At 46.6% G+C, this 20,441-nt stretch overlaps 1 protein-coding gene across 4 annotated transcripts in view; it reads right to left on the reverse strand.

Moving 5' to 3' along the window:
- SPOP (speckle type BTB/POZ protein) overlaps window positions 1-1,216 on the reverse strand; it is a 75,186-nt gene extending 73,970 nt beyond the window's left edge. For 2 of the 4 annotated variants that reach the window (XM_077459990.1, XM_077459992.1), the window contains exon 1: window positions 1,023-1,216. The gene's annotated coding sequence lies outside the window, so the exon portion shown is untranslated. Of the gene's footprint in view, window positions 1-610; window positions 896-1,022 lie in introns of those variants that run through there. The other 2 variants (XM_077459991.1, XM_077459993.1) reach the window with 1 other exon arrangement.
- Between the last annotated feature and the right edge of the window lie 19,225 nt (window positions 1,217-20,441).

The following is a 20,441-nucleotide window of genomic DNA, read 5'->3' on the forward strand; positions in this document are numbered from 1 at the left end:
CGCACAAAGCAGGTAAGTATAACATGTTTGTTATTTCTAAGCAAAAAATAAAAATTACGAGACTTTAGTATCACTTTAAGCTTTGAAAATGAAATCTTGCAGCCGATTGGTTGCCTTGCACACTGCTCTGGTTTTAGTAAACCCCCCCCCCCCCCCCTCGATAGTTGGTATAAGCTCTGGTGAGCAGGAACCTCTGATTCCTCCTGTATTGCATTGTAACTGTACTGTCTGTCCCAACATTGTAAAGCGCTGTTCAAACTGTTGGCGCTATAAATAATAATCTTTTAAAAGTATAAATACATGACTTATTCCCTGAGCAGAGCCCATACAGGGCACTTTATTCCTACATAATAACATCTGTTATCTTCCAATACAAATCTGAGACTAATAAAAAGTAAAGGAAGTCCAAGCTCACACTATCTATCAATAATAAATAATAATAATACACATAGAGTAATGGGGGGGGGGGTAACAATGACTATTGCACACACAGGATCTGTACTGATCAGGTGATCACAGACCCTGTGGGATTGTTGTGATCCATCTGATGACAATACTGTACAGTACACACACATAGATATATATATACACAGTCACTCGCACACTATACCTCAGCTCTATGGGTACAGAATTGTCATCCCCCCAGCACAGAAAGTGTTCATTCCAAGTCCTAATCAGCTGTCAGTTCCTGGTTCGTTGCCCCTCCCCCTAAGGCTCCCAGGGGCCCCTCTTGCCTCTGGGTTCGGCTGCCCTCCCCCCCAGGGGACCTCTGTTTCTCCCCCCGGGGCAGGTCACACAGTGGCACCCTATGGAGGGAGGGGGGAGTTAGGGAAGGCTCACTATCCTACAAGCCAGAAACCCTGCAGAGGAGCAGCACGCATGCGCGGGCCGTGAGGCTGTAAGACGCATGCTCAGTGCGTCTTCCCTCACGAAAGCAGAAGCGACGCATGCGAAGAGTAAACTACTCGCGGGGGAGAGGGGGGGTTGCGCATGCGTGCTGTGTGAAAAGCGTCGACACTCACCAAATTGTCCAAAAGCTCTGTCTAGGCTCTCTTAACGGAGCTCACATCGGTTTACCAGAACGGCAGCTGTCAGGGGACTGGCCGCCGCCGGTGGTGGGGTTGTTCATTTTTTCAAAAGCGACCCGACCTCCTAAGCACACGGCAGAACGTAACGGCCGGCCGTGACGTGAGGCGCTGCGAGGCTGGAGCTGCTGGTAAGGTGCGCATGCGCGGTGCGCCCTGCGAGTCCATACTTCCGCCAGCACTGAGGAATTTTCCCCCTAATATTATTTACGGTAAACAGAGACTGTGGCTAATGCCCAAGGGAGATATTACAGAGTGTGCATTACTGTTTAATTTTGAAATAAACGTATTTTCTCTTACATATAATAAATATCACATGACATGGTCAGCTTTTCATGTAAAATAGCCTATAAGATAAGATGACCAGATTTTTAAAATGAAATCCAGGGACTTTTTTTTTTATTTTTTTACTAGTAATGGCAGCAATCAGCGACTCGTAGCGGGAATGCGATATTGCGGTGGACAAATCAGACACTAAGTGACACTTTTTACACTTTGTGGTAAGCAGTGACACTAATACAGTGATCAGTGCTAAAAATATGTACTGTCACTGTACTAATGACACTGGCTGGAAAGGGGATAACATCTAGGGCAATAAATGGGTTAAATGTGTGCCTAACAAGTGTTTTCTCACTGTGGGGGGGGGGGTGCTTTTACTAAGGGAAGACATAGATCCCTGTACTTGCTTTACAGGAACACAGGATCAATGTCTTCCACACTGAAAGAATGGCAAACTGCCTTGTTTACATAGGCAGACCACTAGGCGAGTCCGCCGGATCCGCTGATTGGCTCTGACACCCAGAAATGCAGGATCACGTATATAAGTGATCCTGCGCAGTGCGACCCCCCTGTAGCAGTAAATCTGCTATCAGGTGATTGGCAACTGGTTAAGATCATCAGCTTTATTATAACTCACAGGCAGCGGGCACTCTATCATGGTTCTGCCTGGCTCTGTCACAGTGTGTCACATAACATGGCTGCTGGGTGCTGATTTTGTTAACTTCTGACCAATAAGTGCCCCCCGCTGCCTGTGAGTTCTGATACCATCCATTATGCCAGAGAGACAGACAGTGCAATGTAGTCTATTCACAGACACCCCCAAAGCACACCTGTGTTGAAGCCTTGAAGGCATTGGCAGCCCCACAATTGGATCTGCTTCCCCTCTATTCCTGCTGCTGGACATCGACAGCTGAGCTCAGCTGCCTCTCTCTGCCAGTCGCCTCCGCCACCTGCCTCACAGCATCTCATTTCTCACTCTCCGGGCCTCGGCTACTACTAGGTGGGGAGCAGAGGAAAATGACTCTGCCAGGGAAGGCAAGGAGATAAGCAGGCAGGCGGCTGGCCGGGATTTGAGCCAAGGCAGAAGTACATGTGAGCGGAGCTGAATGGGCATGTGCCGGAAACTGAAAAAATAGTCCATCCGCTCTGACCAGCAGATCATCACCAGAAAGGGATACAGATAATGGAAAAAATACACCCCCTAAGCTAGTAGGAGTGGGGGGGTGTAATTCAGAATTAGTTTTTTTTTATTCTGCACTGACTGTCTTTGAAAATTGCCCCAGCTGCTGTTGAAGTCAAATCCGGGGACAAAACCGGGGACAGACTTGGTCTGGGGACAGTGTCCTCAATCCGGGGACTGTCCCCTGAAACCGGGGACATCTGGTCACCCTAGGGTTGCCACCTTTTCTTCAAGTCAAACCCGAACAGTTTTGTGGCGCACAGAAATTTATTTTTTATAGTATAAGCTATACATATATTTTGCTACTAAATAACATTTCTAATCATATGTATATAAGTTAATAACAAAAGTCCTCTTTTACATCAGAGTCCACAGAGTTCCCCTTTTACCTCTGAACTCTGGGGACTCTGACATAAGGGATGCTCTGTGAACCCTGATTTATGGGGGAACACTGAGTACTCTGATGTACAGAGAGGACTCTGCTGTAAGGGGAAATACTGGTGTAAAGGGTAACTCTGATGTAAGGGGTGCTCTGAGAACTCTGATTTGACTTAGTGTACTCTCTCTGAGGAAGGAGAGGGAAGGGGGGAGACTTCATTCAGAGACAGGGATGGATGGTGAGCTCACTCACCCCTTGGCAGTCTGCACCTCTCATTCAGATGGATCTGAGGCTGCTGGACTTCAAATTTCCAGCCTCAACTTTCCTTTTCTGAGGCACAGCGCCGGGGATTGGAGTGTGGGCAGACACAGGGGGGTAGGGATGGGGGGGAAGAGGTGCAGATCAAGCCCTCTCTCTTCTCCCGTCTGTATGTGTTGGTGGGGGGGTGGAGGGTATGGTTTGTTAGTGGTGGCTTTGGGCAGTGTGAAAGACAGTGTAACAGACACTCTCAGCAGTGAAAACTGCAGCCAGAAACCCTGCTGGGAAACCATAGTTCAGTCTAAATAATGTGTCCGGGTTTCAGACAGTCTGAAACCTGGACGCATGATTCCAAACCCGAACTGTCCGGGTGAATCCTGGACAGGTGGCAACCCTAGGTCACCCTACTATATGGAGAATGGCTTCACTGGTCTGAAGTGACTCAGAAAGTCCGAGCTCCTCCACTGCAGAGACTCAGAAAGTCAGAGCTCCTGGTCTGCAGTGACTCAGAAAGTCAGAGCTCCTGGTCTGCAGTGACTCAGAAAGTCAGTGCTCCTGCACTGCAGTGACTCAGAAAGTCAGAGCTCCTGGACTGCAGCTACTCAGAAAGTCAGAGCTCCTGGACTGCAGCTACTCAGAAAGTTGGAGCTCCTGGTCTGCAGCTACTCAGAAAGTCAGAGCTCCTGCGCTGCAGTGACTCAGAACGTCAGAGCTCCTGCGCTGCAGTGACTCAGAAAGTCAGCGCTCCTGCACTGCAGTGACTCAGAAAGTCAGAGCTCCTGGTCTGCAGTGACTCAGAAAGTCAGAGCTTATGCACTGCAGTGACTCAGAAAGTCAGAGCTCCTGTGCTGCAGAGACTCAGAAAGTCAGAGCTCCTGCGCTGCAGCTACTCAGAAAGTCAGAGCTCCTGCGCTGCAGTGACTCAGAAAGTCAGAGCTCCTGTGCTGCAGAGACTCAGAAAGTCAGAGCTCCTGTGCTGTAGCTACTCAGAAAGTCAGAGCTCCTGTGCTGCAGTGACTCAGAAAGTCAGAGCTCCTGCGTTGCAGTGACTCAGAAAATCAGAGCTCCTGCGCTGCAGTGACTCAGAAAGCCAGATCTCCTAGGCACTGCAGTGACTCAAAGTCAGAGCTCCTGCACTGCAGCTACTGAAAAAGTCAGAGCTCCTACACTGCAGTGACTCAGAAAGTCAGAGCTCCTGCACTGCAGAGACTCAGAAAGTCAGAGCCCCTGCGCTACAGCTACTCAGAAAGTCAGAGCTCCTGCGCTGCAGCTACTCAGAAATTTAGAGCTCCTGTGCTGCAGCTACTCAGAAAGTCAGAGCTGTTGCGCTGTATATGGAGGCACTCGTTTCCCAGTTACCACTGAGTGTCTTGGTCAAGGGCATCTTCAGATTTTTCTGAACAATTTTCGGAAAAGTGTGTCCAGCCACGACCACTGAACTGCGAACAGCTGCGGCTGCCAACAGCCACAATCAGTAGATTTTTACCTCTTGAATTTACAATGTGGCTAAATGCCCATGCAAGTGCGGCCCAAGGGTACCTTAATCACTTGTCCTCTGGAACTTTTCACCTCCTTCCTGACCGGGCTATTTTTTGCGATATGGTACTGCATTACTTTAACTGACAATTGCGACGTTGTACCCAAATAAAATTGATCTCCTTTTTTCCCCACAAATCTAGCTTTTTTTTTTTGTTGGTGGTATTTGATCACCTCTGCATTTTTTATTTTTTGCACTTTAAACAAAAATAACAATATACATATGTGAGAAAAAAATGTAAGAAAAACAAATTTCTTCAACAGTTTAGGCCAATATGTATTCTGCTACATATTTGTGTCAAAAAAAATCCCAATGAGCGTATATATTGATTGGTTTGCGCAAAAGTTATAGAGTCTACAAACTATGGAATATTTTTCTAGAATTGTTATTTGTTTATTTATTTTTTTACTAGTAATGGCAGTGATCAGCGAATTATAGCAGGACTGTGATATTGTGGCGGACACCTAACTGACGCTTTTGACCATTTTTTGGGGACCAGCAACATTATTACAGTGATCAGTGCTAAAAATATGCACTGTCACTGTACTAATGACACTAGCTGGAAAGGGATGAACATCAGGGGCGTTGAAAGGGTTAAATACGTGCCTAGCTAATGTTTCAGTGTTATGGGCAGTGGCGGCCCGCCCATAGGGGGCGCCCGGGCGCCGCCCCCCCTCTCCCTAGGTGTAAAAAAAAAAAAAAGTAAAAAAAAAAAAAAAAAAGTAAAAAAAAAAAACGGGCCCTTTAAGACATTAAAAAAAAAAAAAAAAAAATGTCATTTAACAATTTAACATAGTGTACTGTGGTGCCGGTCACAGTGCACTATGAGAAGCGCCACGTCCATGCAATCACAAGATTGCATTCATGGCGCTTCATTTGCGGGTTAAAAACCCGCCTTGCGGCGCACAGCAGAACGCCGACTAGCTTCCGCCCGTAAAATCACTGTGATTCTACGGGCGGGAGCATTGTCACTCTTAGACAGGCAGTCACTTCCGGCTTTCGGCTGCTTCACGAAACCCGGAAGTGACGTAGGCAGCTCCGTTCCTCAGCCCGAGCGGAGCTGCCAGACAGTGAGAGGTGAGTCACCGCATAAATGCTTTCTAGCCTCTACTTTGTGGAGAATGTTCGTGCATTTAGCTGAATGAATGCAAAAAGCTTTCACAGCCAGAAAGGTTTCCCCAGGCCAGGCGACTTTTGCCGTGGCCAATCAGAGAATGAGCTCTGAAGGGGGAACTCCACGCCAAATTTCTGAAAAAAAATTTGACGTGGGTTCCCCCTCCGAGAGCATACCAGGCCCTTAGGTCTGGTATGGATTCCAAGGGGAACCCCCTACGCCGAAAAAACGGCGTGGGGTTCCCCCCCAGATCCACACCAAACCCTTATCCGAGCACGCTACCCGGCCGGCCAGGAGAGGGGGTGGGGACGAGCGGGCGGCCCCCCCCCTCCTGAGCCGTACCAGGCCGCGTGCCCTCAACATGGGGGGGTGCCTTGGGGGAGGGGGGGCGTGCGGCCCCCCCACCCCAAAGCACCTTGTCCCCATGTTGATGAGGACAAGGGCCTCTTCCCGACAACCCTGGCCGTTGGTTGTCGGGGTCTGCGGGCGGGGGGCTTATCGGAATCCGGGAGCCCCCTTTAATAAGGGGGCCCCCGGATACCGGCCCCCCACCCTATGTGAATGAGTATGGGGTACAATGTACCCCTACCCATTCACCTGTGAAAAAAAGTACAAAAAAAAAACACAACACAGGGTTAAAATATTTTATTGCACAGCTCCGGGGGTCTTCCGTCTTCGGGGGTCTTCTCGCCGGACTCCTCCGCTATCTTCTTGTAGCTCTTTTACTAGCGGAGGAGTCCGGCTTTCTTCCTCGCCGCCGGCCTCTTCTCCCGACTTCGGGGGTCTTGTCCCCCTCTTCGGTTCTTCTGCCGGGCCACCGCGCCTTCTTATAGCTCTTTTACAGGCGGTGGCCCGGTCTTCTGCTGCCGCCGCCGCCCGTTCTTCTTCTTCTTCTTCTTCTTCTTCTTCTCCTTCTTCTCCAGGAGATGTTGCCTCGACGATCTCCCTGGCCGGAATGCCAGGGACGCGCTGTGCTGCCACTTATATAGGGACAATGGGGCAGTGTCACATGGGTTGATGTCACATGGGTTGGTCACATGGGTTGATGTCACAGTCGCCATGTGACATCAACCCATGTGACCAACCCATGTGACATCAACCCATGTGACACCGCCCCATTGTCCCTATATAAGTGGCAGCACAGCGCGTCCCTGGCATTCCGGCCAGGGAGATCGTCGAGGCAACATCTCCTGGAGAAGAAGGAGAAGAAGAAGAAGAAGAAGAAGAAGAAGAAGAAGAAGAAGAAGAAGAAGAACGGGCGGCGGTGGCAGCAGAAGACCGGGCCACCGCCTGTAAAAGAGCTATAAGAAGGCGCGGTGGCCCGGCAGAAGAACCGAAGAGGGGGACAAGACCCCCGAAGTCGGGAGAAGAGGCCGGCGGCGAGGAAGAAAGCCGGGCTCCTCCGCTAGTAAAAGAGCTACAAGAAGATAGCGGAGGAGTCCGGCGAGAAGACCCCCGAAGACGGAAGACCCCCGGAGCTGTGCAATAAAATATTTTAACCCTGTGTTGTGTTTTTTTTTTGTACTTTTTTTCACAGGTGAATGGGTAGGGGTACATTGTACCCCATACTCATTCACATAGGGTGGGGGGCCGGTATCCGGGGGCCCCCTTATTAAAGGGGGCTCCCGGATTTCGATAAGCCCCCCGCCCGCAGACCCCGACAACCAACGGCCAGGGTTGTCGGGAAGAGGCCCTTGTCCTCATCAACATGGGGACAAGGTGCTTTGGGGTGGGGGGGCGGCACGCCCCCCTCCCCCAAGGCACCCCCCCATGTTGAGGGCACGCGGCCTGGTACGGCTCAGGAGGGGGGGGGCGCCCGCTCGTCCCCACCCCCTTTCCTGGCCGGCCGGGTAGCGTGCTCGGATAAGGGTCTGGTGTGGATCTGGGGGGGAACCCCACGCCGTTTTTTCGGCGTAGGGGGGTTCCCCTTGGAATCCATACCAGACCTAAGGGCCTGGTATGCTCTCGGAGGGGGAACCCACGTCAAATTTTTTTTCCGATTACATAAGGGGCGTGTTTTATGAGAAATGGGAGGGGCCAAAATGGTGGGCGGGGTCATGATGGGCGGGGTCTGGCGCCCCCCCATCCAAAAACTTCACCAGCCGCCACTGGTTATGGGGGAGGTGCTTTTACTAGTGAAAGGCATGTATCTGTATTTCTGCTTTACAGGAACACAGGATCTATGCCCTCTGCACTGACAGAAAGGCAATCTGCCTTGTTTATATAGACCGCCGTTCTGCCTGTGTACTGAATGATCAACGGGTGGTGGCGGAGATTGGGTCCACATGACCTGCTGAACAGCTCCCGCTGTGTAAAATCACAGCGGGAGCGAGACACTTTTGCGCACGATAACCGGGAGTTCAGGATGACGTAAATATATACATGCAGTATATGGGACGGTCGACAATTGCACAGTCAAGCAATACTGTACATAAATAAAATGTATGTCATTTTTTCACTCGAATAGAGCTTTCGTTTGATGGAATTTGATAACCTCTGCGTTTTTTATTCCTTATTATTCTTTTTTACTTTATTATATAAATGAAAAAATACCAAATGTTTTGAAAAAATATATATTTTTCTTAGTTTCTGTTATAAAATGTTCCAAACAAATAATCTTTCTTCATAAATTAAGGCCAAACTATTCTGCTACATTATTATTATTATTATTATTATTATTTTAGTAGAGGCCTTAAAGAATAAAATGATGGATGTTTGGATGTTGCAATTATTTTAGGAAAAAATACATTTTAATTAATTTTATTGCACAGAAACACAATATAATACCCAATTTTTTGATAAAATATAAAAGATGATGTTACGCCGAGTAAATAGATACCTAACATTTCATGCTTTAAAATAGCTTACACCCGTAGAATGGCGCCATACTACGGTACCTAAAAATCCCCATAGGCTTCTCTTTAAATGCCTTCACAGGTTAACATTTTAGCGTTACACAGGAGTTCTGGTGCTAGAATTATTGCTTTTTTTCTGATGCTCGCAACAATACCTCGCAAGTGTGGTGCGATCACCATTTACACATGCTTGTGGGACTTACGTATTTATGTATGCGTTTTCATTTTCATGTAAGCACGGGGAGATGGGGATGCTTTAAAAAAATTAATTTTTATTATTTATTTTATTGAAAGCTTTTTTTTTTTCTTTTTTTTTCTTTCACTGAGAATTTATTTGAAGATTGGAAAAAAAAGTTACAGTACAATAAACAGAAGTACGAAGTACCATTTGGAAACAGGAATAAGAATCAGTACAATATAAGTACATTCAGTGGGTTAACCGTCCCCACGTATATGCGGAACAGTACAGAGTTGTGTACAAAGAATATAATACACAAGGAACATAACATGGCAATAACAAACCAATAAAAATGTTTTTTTTTAAAATCTGAATAATGTAGAAAAAAAAACGTTTTTGTAGGAAATGCGACGAACCTGGTGGGGATCAATCTTCACAACATAATACATACATGGTGCCAAATTCCTTACTCCAAAACCATGTTCCCAATGTGAGGTGCCGAGGTATAGATTGGCGTAAAGTTTTTTTTTTTTTTTTACACTGTCTCTATATATTTTTTTTTCTTCTCTTTATTGCTATTACAAGGGATAAACAATATCCCTTGTTACAGCACGAGCCATAATAGGTCCTCTTTATGGAGAGATCTGGGGTCTAATAGACATGCATTGTCTTACAAGACTGGGGTTCGGCTTCCAAAAGAACATACCTGGACGTCCTCCAGCTGCAGTCATGACTCCAGTAATTGTTTTTTTATAGCCTGTGTCACGTCACATTCGGCTACCCATCACATTTGGCTACCCGCTGGAGTGCGCATGCGCGACATCACCACATGCGCTCCAACACAGGGCCCCTCGTGGGCTCACTTCGCTCGCCTCGCTTCGGGCACAGCCTCACTTCGCTCGGCATAATTATAATCTAACTCTATGTCTACTTGGATGGTGGGGCTTGAACCTGGACTCAGGGGTGGAACGCATATGGCGGCGTGGTACATGCGCAGTCTAGTGGGTAGCCAAATGTGATGGGTCGCCATATGTGACGAAACATTGGCGATTCTCTATGGATTCCACTGGATTGCTGTTACAAGCAGTTTGGGGAGTCCAGGACTGAAACCGGTGGAGGGTATGGGTTGGACTTACCATAGAGATGACCGAGGACCAGATTGTCTTTGATCATCTCTATGGTCTAAGAAACCGGAAGTGACGAGTATTTTTCCAGTTTCTTTCTAATGTAAACAGGCCGTTACCGGCTTGTGAAATCATCTCATCAAACCGGAGAGATCTCTACTGATGTCTCTGTAAAGAGTACCTGTCACTGCCCATGATATCAAAAAGTTCATAAATGAATATAAATAAGAGGGTGGGATCATAGCGGTGCTTGAATAAAGAAATATACATGTAGCGCCCTGCTCCTGATGAGCAGACGCTATTGTTTTATTTTTCAATTTAATTATGTGAAGCTGTAGTTTGGCTCAGAACAATTTCTCTAAAAGTTCTGGTTTCTGTACCAGCCCAGTTGGGTTGCACTGAAACCCACCTCACCGTAGGTGTCGCTGTCGCCGTCGGTGGGTGTGGAACAGCAGCAGACTGGATGTATTGAATACCGCCTCTTGCTCGGAAATGGTTCAGTGGGTGTGGCTTCCCTGCTGTGCATTCTGGGAGAGGGTATTTAAGGTACAGACACCATTTTTCTGGGTTTGTTTTCTGGGGACCATGATCCCAACCCCAGGGCCCTCCTGGCCTGGGGTCTGTGTCGCATGGTCTTGCGCCTTGGGGCCAGCTGGCCTGAGGCTTTGTAGCTGAGAGTGTAGGCCCAGGAATGTCTTGAGGGCTGCTGATCCAGGGGTGGTCCTGTGCTGTTTCGCCTGCGGGGAGAAGCCAAGGAAAGCTGACGGATCCATGGGAGGACTTTTCCAGTGGAGGACCAAGCGCAAGTCTGGTGTCTCTGGAGGAGCCTGGAAACTCAGTTTGAGGACGCATCCCGGATCAATATCCTTACAGTATCGCAGGGTTGGCTGAAAGAATCTGGTACTGTATGGTAGTTCTTCCTAAAAACTCTCAAGAATCTTAAGTTTGATTAACAAGTCTGTGGCAAAGACTATGTTGCGCATCTACTCTCAAGAACCACTAAGTTTAATTAACAAGTCTGTGGCAGAGACTTTGTTTGGCATATCATTGGCTGCTAGGTCAAGTGAGAGGGGCCTATCCGGTGACTGCTGGATCCAGTCTGTGGACCCGTTTGTCCTCTGGATCTGATACCTCTAACCCACAATTACTAGGTGCCTGAATTCCCCCCTTATCCTCTAACCCTCTATTGAAGGACTGTCTTGTGTCTTTCTTGGATAGTACCCCTAAATAAGTCTTCAAAAATGACCACGTGTCTGATATATCTTAATTTGGGCTACTTTCCACGGGACCCCCCTAAGATGAAGAGGCGAGCAGGAGAGTTAACGGTAAGCCTGAATAAAACCAGCAGCTCCTTTAGGGGTTAGTCCTACATACATATATAGTAAAATTTGTAAATCTTTATTGTTACATAAAGTAGAAAAGAGGTTCAATAAAAATCAGAGCATATTCAGTTTGCTTTTTACTGGTCGCTGGTGTCCCACAGGGGCACAGATGGTCAAGTGTAGATGTTATATCCCAACCTGTTTCGTCAATCATTGGCTTCCTCAGGGGATTTTTTTTTAGGACCACCGGTATTAACACAGGTCTAACTCTAATAAAATATAAAAAAATTTTTTTTATCAGTATTCAAATATAGAAGAAACAAAAATACAAGTATATATACACATATGAACATTCGTCATGGCCTTCAAGAGAAAATACCTCTCAGGGCTGGGCTCAGCCCTTCCTTCTCCGAGCTGGCTGCTCAGCTGTCGGCTAATTGCCAGCTCCTAGCTCTCCACAGTTACTCAGCTGTTGATGATATCCTGCTTGTCAGTCCTGCCTACTTAAGCCGTCCAGTCCAGGAGGAGCTCTGCCTTTGCATTGGTCATCATCACAGAAACTGTGATCCTGTTCAAGACTTGCTTTGCTGACATCCCTTCTGGCTCCAGATCGTGCTTGCTGTTCCGCTACATTGATCCCTGACTTCTGGCTTGGCTGACTATCCATGCCGGTTACTGAACTTTGGCTATGTTTTCACTAAGTTTGTTCTTTTTACTTTTATTATTAAACAAGTGTGATTTAACTGTACTTCTGTCTTGGACTGATTTCATGGTTTCTGACAATACCCTCCACCAATCCCAGTCAAGGGGCACAAAACAGGAAGACCCCACCAGCCCAACCAAGAAATGGCAGGGGAGGCTGTGTACAGCAGCCACAGGAGATATAAAAGGACCAGGCTACAATTGCAAAGGGAAAATGGAAAACATTTTAAACACATTATATTGGACATGATTCGTTGTCCAATACGGTGGGCAAAAGGCCTCAAATTTCTACTTACTGTGCTCAATGATGCGTGAATATTAGGGCAGGGACGCCTGAAGAGATTTTATAATAATGATGTCACTGCTCTGTTAAGTTGCCTTGGATAGACATTACGAAAATGCATAAGAATAAATAATAATAAACAGTATTCAACACCAAATGCGCTGAAAAGCAGGTGTCAGGGATAAATTAAATTGCAACAGGGCTCATTATTAACTATTGTGTAATAAAGGATAATTAAACACACAATGCCAATGATAAGCAGAGCAAATAGCCTTAAATAGGGAGGATTTGAAAGGATGTCCAAATTAAATTCAAATATAGACAGTATATGATCGACATAGCTAGGTTAAAGTAATAGAGAGGGTCACTGCATCAGCATTGTATGATCATTTTTATTATAAGATGCTGATGCAGTGACCCCCTCTATTACGTTAACCTAGCTATGTTGACCATATATTGTCTATATTTGAATTTAATTTAGATATCTTTTCAAATCCTCCCTATTTAAGGCTATTTGCTTTGCTTATCATTGGCATTGCGTGTCTAATTATTCTTTAATACACAATAGTTAATAATGAGCCTGTTCCAATTTAATTTATCCCTGACACCTGCTTTTCAGCGCATTTGGTGTTCAATACGGTTGAATTTATTCTTATGCCTTTTACATAGTGTCTATCCAAGGCAACTTAACAGAGCAGTGACATCATTATTATAAAATCTCTTCAGGTGCCCCTGCCCTTTACGCATCATTGAGCACAGAAAGTAGAAATTTGAGGCTTTTTGCCCACCATATTGGACAATGAATCATGTCCAATATAATGTGTTTAAAACGTTTTCCGGGGGTGTGGTCTGGTCCTGGTCCGTGATGGCCGCTTAGTCTCAGAGCCCGACACCACGAGGTCCAGCAATAGCCCAGACAGAGGTACCAACCATAGTATGACGGGAAGAACATACCGCAGAGCCTCTGCTACCAGGTCCCAATCACCCCGAGACCAGGGAACCCAGTTGAGTGGTAAAATCCCGGAGTTATTCCGCAAGCAATTACAGAGGAGTGCCATGTCTCACACACAGGCCTCCTCATGAAGGCCCCATTCTCCCAGCACAAGCCCTACCCGAGCACAAGGCAGAAACAATGCCACTGGGAGCATCAGGTAAATGGCTGCACCGAGCCTCAATCATCTACATGAGATTGTGGCAGCAATTAAAATATACGCTCTAAGCAGCTATCTCCAACTTGCAGGAAGACATCCATGCCATGAGTACCAGAGTGTGTGAGGTGGAGAGAACAACAGCCTGCCATGACACCTCGCTCTGCCAAGTAAAGCAAGTGACTGAATCCCACTCTATCCACCTGCGGGAGCTTCATCACCATCTGGAGGATCTTGACAACCGTGGCAGATGCCACAATCTGAGGGTAAGAGGGTTACCTGAATCCATCAAATCCAGCCAGCTTACCCGCACCACAGTTGCCCTATTCAATGAGCTGTTAGAGAGGCCCCCAGATGCTCCAATAGGGATGGAAAGACCCCAGGGAAGGGACACATACCCACCAATAGATGTTGTCTGCTGCTTAATCAGCTTCCCACGGAAAGAAGATATCCTCAGGATGGCACGTAATTGGAGGCGCCTGCAATCCCATGGCGCAGAAATCAAAATATATCAGGATTGTCATGGAAAAAAATATATCAGGATTTATCAAATATTACCCTGCAATGCAGAAAAGATCTCCTGCGCTCAAGATCTATCAGCTATCGCTGGAAGTACCCCTTCTGCCTATCTGCTACGAGCCAGGGCCGCACAGCAAACCTCAGAGTGTCAGTAGATCTGGATAATTTCTGCAGCACCCTAGACATCCCGGTAATCGATTTACCAGACGCTACCTTCATATGGTGGTAGATATACCGGAATATCTACCACCAGCTGCCCAAGGCACTCCGAAGAGCGACAGCCCAACAGCCTCACCAGCTCATCGAAGGTCTCATCTGTCGGCCTAGAGTGAAATTCCGGTATTTTTAGGAGCATTCTATGATCTAAGGTCATTACACCAACTCTACAGGCAGTCCCAGTGATTCCCGCAAACTAACCTCCTTCTTTTTTTTTTTTTTACCATCACCTACCCGTGTCCTTTCCCATCAATATGCAATTTCATCTTCCCCCCATTTCAACAGACATATCAATATGTCTTGAGCAACCACAAAAAAATGCCACCCCCTGGATAACCAGATACCTCCCACTCAAGGATCCTACACTCCCCCTCATTATACAGTATCAATAAGCTCCCCATGGAGCCCATAACTTCATATGGAACAGCCTCCCTGTGCTCGCATTCTGCTGATACAATTGCCTCCAGCATAGCTTTTCAGAGACTGCTACCTTTGTAAAACCCACAACTCATGTCAAGAACCCAGATAACTTCCCCCCGACTCCGGCTGAATGACTTGCCCTGAATGTAACTACTCCAAAAGTGCCTTCTCACAATGGAACACAAACCCTGAGCAGTTGACCTTCTTTTCAATAAGCAAGCTCACTGAAACTGTCAAAAGAAACTGTCCGATCTCTTTACCATCTGTTTACCTACCACCGCATGTCTCTGCGAGTCCAATAATCTCATAGAGAGATATCCTATGAGATCTACAAAACCTCCTGCAAACTACCCCCACAACTTTTGGCACACAGAAAGGAAAATGCATTCAATCACACCCAAAGGATCCTCCCAACTCCCCTGTACGAATTTGGACTATCATCCCTATCTTATCTTTTTCTCTCTCCCCCTTCACCCCTTTTTTCTTGTCCCTATGCTGATCCCCACTACCCCTAACCCAAACCCCCCCTCCGAAAAACAAGATATTATACTGTGAGTAAGTATATTGTCAGCGGTGTGCCTCTTCTATGACAGCCTACCTGCTTTTAACACAAAGATATGAGCTATTGATAAAGGAAGAGGAGAATGGATTATGCTCCCTTCCTAGATCAATATACCGACTGCCTTGATTCGTTGTGTTGTACCTGATAAAGCGGGGCCCAGGGAAGAATCATCACCAGATATACCAACTCTCAGTATTTAAGCTGTAGAAAACTCACCTACATCTTGCAAGAAGACTCCATTATCATTGGATTCCTCCCAGGACTCCCCAACACACCTCTAAGCTTTAAGGCAGAACGTTACAAATGTTGAAGCCATATTACTTGTCTAGTTATTATGGTTTTGATTCCTCTGGCATTGTTAAAAATGTTAAACCTGTTAAACCTGTCTAACCTTGTGCACTACTTTTCACAGATTTTTTCTTTTCTTTTTTTCTTTTTTTTCTTTCTCTTTCTCTTTTAGCTTATCTTGCAGCGATACACCTAAATACTCATAACTCTCTAGATGGTCACACCAATATGTTGCACCGATCCCACTAAACCCACTGATCTAGCTGGTCTATTCCCACCTTCCGGATTCGATCCCTGTACAACTTCTCTCTCTCACCCCTCTCTGCTCTGCCCCCCCTCCCACCCCCACCCAACCCTCACCCGATATTGCCCCTCTCTTAGTGCTCGCTTAACTTCCCCATCCCCCCCACAGTTGTCCATCTCTAACCTCATCTGAACCCCCCTCCATCTACTCATAGCATGACCTTAAACCTTATTAATCCACTCTCTCCACGTACTCTTATCCCTCCCACCTTTCGCACTGTTGGAAATGGCCCAATCTGGGAACTCACGTACACCCTTATTACTTACGATAGTATCCTTCAATGCAAAAGGCCTCAATATACCAGAGAAGAGGTCACAAATCTTAGCCATCGTGTACTCCATGAAGGCTGACGTTATATTCTTACTAGAGACACACTTCAAATTAAAAGCCATACCCAAATTAGAAAACCCCCACTTCCCCCACATTTATCATTCTAACTCCCCCACATCCAAAACCAATGGAAAATACATTTTAGTGTCAAGAAATCTCCCCCTTCAAATCTGAATGACGAACAAGGACGTTACATCTTCATTAAAAGCATACTATGGGATAAACTTATCACGCTAGCTAACATATACAGCCCTAACACCGCTCAAGTCCCATTCTTCTGATCTATCACCCGCCTTCTATAGGGTAACCACATTTCCAAACTGCCATACAGGGACAATTTTGGCAAGGATCGGAGGGACAGGGGGGGGGGGTGTTGAATGTAGTTTCTGAGTTGATGGTTTCAGGAGCAAGTGATTTGTCAGGTTAATGGTTGGTTTTGGCACTTATATCATCCCAACACCATACTTGCTATGGTGTCAGGATGATCAAATCATATTATTTCTATTACTACATTACTATATTGTAATATATAAAGAAATAGTTCAACTTACCATAATGCACAATCAGTGGGAACCCTGAGCTTGTCACTTGCCACCAGATGCAGCATGCCACCGTCTCCTGCTACCAGATGCAGTGTGATACTTGCCACCGTCACCTGCCACTAGATGCAGTGTGTCACTCGCCACCATTGCAGTGCAGCCCAGGGACCTGTTTTAGAGCATGCTGGAGTGGGCCCAGAGAAGATAGAGGAGGTGGGGTGGCAGTGGCTTCGCTAGGTTTAGTGTCACCCCACCAGTGCTGTAAAACATGGTGTCACCCCCTGCCAAGTAAAGTCCCCCCTCAGTACAGACCCCCCCTTCTTTGTGTATATATCCCCCTCCCTCAGTACAGACCCCGCTCCCTCAGTACAGACCTCCCCCCCAGTATAGACCCCCCTCCCCAATAAGTACAGACCCCCCTCCACACTAAGAACAGATCCCCCTCCCTCAGTATAGATCCCCTCCCTCAGTACAGACTGCCCCCAATATGTATAGACCCCCCCCCAATAAGTACAGACCCCTCCTCAGTATAGACCCCCCTCAGTACAGACCACCCCGCTAAGTACAAACCCCCCTCCCTCAGTATAGATCTCCCTCAATCAGTACGGACTCCCCACAATAAGTACAGACCCCCCTCATTATAGACCCCCCTCAGTACAGACCTCCCCGCTAAGTACAGGCCCCCCCTCAGTACAGACCCCACTAAGTACTGACCCCCCTCAAAGTACAGACCCCCCTCAAAGTACAGACCCCCCTCAGTACAGAACCCCCGCTAAGTATAGACCCCCGTTAAGTACAGACCACCTTACTCTCAGGCAAGGGGGTGGTCTCAGCTCAGCTCGGTGCCCTATGTAGCGCCCTACGTCAAATCAAACTGTCACTTCAGAAACTCTCCCTACAAGATATGAAGAGACTCTTACACCCCTATAATAAGGATTACACATTCTTCTCAGCCCCCTACAAGAAATACTCACGCCTTGACTACCTTTTCCTTAGCCAACCTGAGTTACCTTATCTATCCAATACAATAATAGAACCAATGTTTAGTTCAGACCACCACCCTATCACTCTCCGCTTAACTTTCGCAGAACACGCCCACACATCCAAAATCTGGAGACTCGACTCAAATCTCCTGACTGACAAAGAAAGAGTCCCCAAACTCCGACCCCCCCCCCCCCCCCCAGGCTGTCACAAAAAAATAAGAATACATTTTAAACATAGCCTAGTAAAAAAAGGAAAAAAAAGTCCTTAAAAAGACCTTAAGTGCACTTTGTTCGGGCGCCGGACCCAGTGTACTATGGGAATTGCTAGAAACGAGCTGGTAACCTGCTTACTAAAATACAAACACTAGAAAGATCACACAAGCACAACCTAGCCCAACACACTCACCCAGAACTAACAGAAACCCGCAAGCTCCTACTAGAAGAATTGGCTCAAAAGATGAGGAAAGAATATACTCTCTCTCTCATGCCATGTACACACGGCCAGACTTTTCGTCAGCAAAGGTCCGACGGAACGAATCCGTCGGACAATTCAGCTGCGTGTGGGCTTCATCTGACTTTTGCTGTCAAAAAATCAGACAGACTTTAGATTTAGAACATATTTCAAATCTTTTCAATGGACTCGAGTCCGGTCGAAAAATCCGTTCCTCTGTATGCTAGTCCGATGGATGAAAACCGACGCTAGGGCAGCTATTGGCTACTGGCTATGAACTTCCTTATTCTAGTCTGTTCGTACGTCATCATGGTCGAATTCGTCTGACTTTGGTGTTATTGTGTGTAGACAAGTCAGATTCGACGGAAGTCCATCGAAAAGTCCAACGGAATTCAGTCCATCGAAATGTCCGGTCATGTGTACACGGCATCAGAAACTCTTCTATGAACACAGCAATAAAAGTAGCCACCTATTGGCACAAGCTTTACACTTGAAAAAAGCCAAAACAACAGTACACCAGCTGCAGACCCCATCGGGTAACACACTAAAAAGTAAACTGGACATAGCACAAGCGTTTGAACATTTTTATGCAAACCTATTTAACCTCTCGGCCATGGAAACGCAATCACCCAACCCCATTCCCAGATCCACACTTATACAGAGCTTCTTGCAAGAACACTGCCCCAAACTACTCGCTTCAGATAATTCAACAGAATTAGATCGCTCAATCACCATACAAGATTGGGATGAGCCCAGGTCCAGATGGCCTATCGGCGGTTTACTACAGAACCTTCTCGGAAGTAGTATCGGCCCACTTTCTCAAAGTGTTTAACTCCCTATCAGCAACCACCCCAATCTCCCCGGGCTTACTGGAAGCACACATTTCAGTTATTCCCAAAGAGGGAAAAGATCCCAACCCAAACGGCAAATTACAAACCAATCTCCCTACTAAATGTAGGCATCAAAATATTAGCCAATTACTTACTTCCCATTCTCTCCTCCACTATCTCCCATGACCAAGCTGGTTTTATCCCTGGAAGGAAGGCCAAGGATAATACGATTAAAGCGATCAACCTGCACCACCTTCTGACCTCCTCCAATCAAGACAGTTTTTTCTTATCACTCGACGCAAGAAGGCATGCAAAAGGGTGGCCTGGAACTACATGGAAGCTGTACTTAGATTCATGGGTTTGGGTAATCACCTATTAAGCTTCATAATGGCCTAAACACCAATCCCATAGCCTGTGTTCCGGGTAAACAGACACCTGACGAATGCCCTCCCCTTTTGTAACGGCACGAGGCAGGGATGCACCCTCTCCCCACTACTATTTACACTCACCCTAGAACCCCTTCTACGCAGTCTCAAGGCCAACCCAAACATTAGGGTTACATACAGCTGATAAAGAATACAAACTGGCGGCCTTCGCCGATTACATATTTCTCTTTCTTACTGAACTACACATCTCTCTCCCCAACCTACTGGCAGACTAGACTAATATCCAACCTCAAGATTAACCTCTCCAAATCATGCACCCTGAACATCTCTTTGCCCAAATACACAGCCACTCAATGTCAAAGAAATTTCCCTTCCACTGGAAGGAAGATGCCATAACCTACCTAGGAATCCAACTTCCCCACCACCTTACTAATCTTTACAGCAAAAACTACCTACCCATCTGACAAAACCTCACCACTGATTTAAAATGCTGGAACAAACCCATCTTTTCATGGTTCCTTGGTATTAAAAATGAACGCTCTACCACGCCAACTTTATATACTGCAAAATGTCCCAATCCACATCCCCACTACCTTCTTCAGTAATTACAAAAGTTTATGCTCTAACTTCCTCTGGGTAAATAACAGACCAAGAATTAGCTACCAGCACCTCTCTCTGCCGAAGCAGAAGGGAGGAATTGGACTTGCAGACCTCAAAAATTATTACATTGCTTGTCCCCTTTCCAGAGTTCTAGACTGTAACATTCACCATAAATACAAAGATTGGGTTAACCTTGAGGCTTCCTTCACCTCCTCCCCCTGCATCTATTACCCTGGAGCATCCCAAAACACATGCCGCCTGAAATTCGGAATCATCCCTTAATCGGCCCAACAATCAAATGCTTCCACAACATCTGCAAGTCAACCTCCCTATCCTCTAAACCAGGCTCCCTCACCTCACTAAGTCTTAACACTGATTCCCCCCCGGGAATGCACAGCAACTTCCTAAATGGCATCTGGCCACATAAAAATGTTCAGATACACCATTTCTTCTCTTCTGCACCGTGAAAAGCTCCCATCAAAGGAAGTCGGCATCTACATCTCACCTTGGAATCGAACGTTACTCTCACACTACATAATTTCACTCGACAGGAAATTCAAGTTCTCCAG

The sequence above is a fragment of the Lithobates pipiens genome, unplaced genomic scaffold (assembly GCF_037356315.1).
Source record: "Lithobates pipiens isolate NorthernLeopardFrog02 unplaced genomic scaffold, aLitPip1_a1.2 Scaffold_28, whole genome shotgun sequence".
Lineage (NCBI taxonomy): Eukaryota > Metazoa > Chordata > Amphibia > Anura > Ranidae > Lithobates > Lithobates pipiens.